Genomic DNA, 3033 nt, shown 5'->3' with positions numbered 1-3033 from the left:
GGCTGGGGCCAGGTTTGAACCGGCCACCCTCGGTATATGGGGCCAGCACCCTACTCACTGAGCCACAGGCGCTGCCCAATTGGTACATTTTATTCTTTTTAGCTGCCTAGCCAAGGGCAAGGATGGTGTTATGTGAACCTGGGTACAACAAGGAACTTGATAACACATATTTGTTGATTTGTTGAGAAAAGGGAACACAGAAACAAGAATTTTTTTTTTTCTTGGAGACAGAGTCTCACTATGTCGCCCTACAGCAACCTCAAACTCTTAGGCTTCAGCAATTCTCTTGCCTCAGCCTCCCAAGTTGTTGGAACTACAGGCACCTGCTACAACACCCGGCTAATTTTTGTTGCCGTTGTCATTGTTGTTCAGCTGGCCCGGACTGGGTTCAAACCCACCAGCCTCAGTGCATGTGGCCGGCGCCATAACTACTGTGCTACAAGTGCCAAAACTAGAATATTTTTTAATTTCAGTATGTCCTGTGGTCATAATAGAAAGAAAATGGATTTTCAAAGGCAAACAGTATAAAATACTGTGACAACTTTTGGGTTGCTTGGCAATCTAAACTCTGTTATATGCAATGATTTATGAAACTTGACTTCAAAGAAGATTTTGTGCTTGCTTTATCTGGGCTCCCACTTCATAAGCCATAAGGAATACCCCAACAGTTTGAAGAGTTATACCCAAAATTGAATTTGATCACTGTGACCCATTTACTTTTCCTTCAAATATCTTCTTAGAAAAACATATACGCACACAATGCATCGTGTGAAGTAGAAAGCCTAAGAATAAACACTAAGTTGCTTCCAGGAACTTCCAAAACACAGAAGCAGGCGGCTAAAGGCATAATACCATTCAATAGGCAGATCCTCATTCTTTTGGAAGAGTTAGGTTAGGGAAGGAGAGCCATGGAATTAGAATTCCATCATTTTAATTAAGTTGTTTGATTTCATTAAGAAAGTTGAATAGCCAAAATTTTGATATTTGTGGAGTGTTTTTCCTGTGCAAGGCCCTGGACTAGGAGCCATAGAGATATAATGAAAGGTCCAGTTCTCCTTCACAAGGTATTTACAGTCCTGTAAATTTACTGCCATACCTTGTGAAGGGGATGTGACACCCTCCATGAAAAATGACTAATGATCTCAACATGTTTTTGAGGTCTACATTTTTTTTTTGTAGAGACAGAGTCTCACTTTATTGCCGTTGGTAGAGTGCCATGGCGTCACACTGCTCACAGCAATCTCCAACTTCCAGGCTTAGGCAATTATCTTGCCTCAGCTTCCCAAGTATGTGGGACCACAGACTCCCGCCACAATGCCCAGCTATTTTGTTGTTGTTGTTGTCGTTGCAGTTTGGCCAGGGCCGGGTTTGAACCCGCCACCCTTGGTATATGGGGCTGGCCCTACCCACTGAGCCATAGGCGCCGCCCAATAAATAAAATTTTTTTAAGCTCTAATGTTGTTCCTTCTCAAATTTTACAAACTTACTGAGGTTACTGATGAAGCTTTGTGGGAGGTGTAAGTAAGCAGACTATTGTGTCCATGTAGTGAGTGACTGAGTCAAAGTCACTTTTGAATCTTGCCATTGACCTTTGTGCACATTGCAGAGTGAAATGTGACCAGAAAGGGGTCCTGGAAGCATCACTGCTAGAATTGTGTTGTCTGCTGGACTATACAGCATCTTCTAAGAGTTTTCAGAGTTAACATACACGTGTACAACTTCCCTCTGTACACTTGAAGTGAAAGAGGTTAAACTTTTCACTATCAAATTCACAGTAAAGAAACAAAATCCTGAGCCTTCCTCAGTTTCTTATTAACAGCTATCAGACAAGAGGGAGGAAGAATAGACAGGGATTTGTAAGCTCTCACCTAATGGTCACTATGTAAGGGTATACATAGCACACCCTTGGGTGAAGGGCTCAACTACAACTCGAACTTTACCTAACAATCACAAACAATGTAACCTAATCATCTGTGCCCTAAAGTTAATCAGAAAAGAAAATATCAAGGGGATACAGATATTTTTGATACATGGCTTGAGTCAGGAATATAAATGTACCCATTGCGGCTGCGTAGCTCAGTGGGTAGGGCGCTGGTCACATACGCTGAGGCTGGTGGGTTTGAATCTCGCCTGAGCCAGCTAAAACAACAATGACAACTGCAACAACAAAAAAAAGCCTAAGAATTGGCTCGGTACCCATAGCACAGTGGTTATGGAGCCAGCCACACACACTGAGGGTGGCAGGTTCAAATGTGGCCCAGAACAGCTAAACAACAATGGCAACTACAACAAAAAATAGCTGGGCATTGTGGCAGGCTTCTGTAGTCCTAGCTACTTGGGAGGCTGAGGCAAGAAAATCGCTTAAGCCCAAGAGTTTGAGGTTGCTGTGAGCTGTGACCCCCACGGCACTCTACCAAGGACAACATAGTGAGACTCTGTTTCAAAAAAATAAAAAAATAAATGTACCCATTGCCCAAATGGTGTTCACTGTACCTGTTAGGTGGATTTTTGCCCCCTTCCTTCACACTCCTCCCCCCACTTGATTTCCAGTGATTTCTACTTTTCTCTGTATGCACGTGTATGCCCATCGGTTAGTTCCAATCTATTAGAGACTACATATATGTTTGTTTTTCCATTTTTTTTTTTTGAGTCTTTTGTTTTTCCATTCTTGAGATATGTCACTTAGGATAGTGGTCTCTAGTTCCTTCAAAATTTCTGCAAAAGGCATTAATTTATCCTTTTTATGGCTGAGTAGTACTGTATAGTATGCAGATCTTTTTTTTTTTTTGAGACAGAGTCTCACTCTGTTGCCCTCGGTAGAGTACCGTGACATCACAGCTTACAGCAACCTCCAACTCTTGGGCTTAAGTGATTCTTTTGCCTCAGCCTCCCGAGTACCTAGGACAACAGGCACCTGCCACAACAACAGCTGGATGGGGCCGGGTTCGAACCCACAACCCTTGGTATATGGGGCCAGTGCCCTACCCACTGAGCCACAGGCGCCACCCTAGTATGCAGATTTTTTTTTTTTTT

The sequence above is a fragment of the Otolemur garnettii genome, unplaced genomic scaffold, assembly GCF_000181295.1.
Source record: "Otolemur garnettii isolate 467f Iridium unplaced genomic scaffold, OtoGar3 scaffold00008, whole genome shotgun sequence".
Classification (NCBI taxonomy): Eukaryota; Metazoa; Chordata; class Mammalia; order Primates; family Galagidae; genus Otolemur; species Otolemur garnettii.
The sequence above is the reverse complement of the archived record's forward strand: the minus strand, read 5'-3'. Positions refer to the sequence as shown.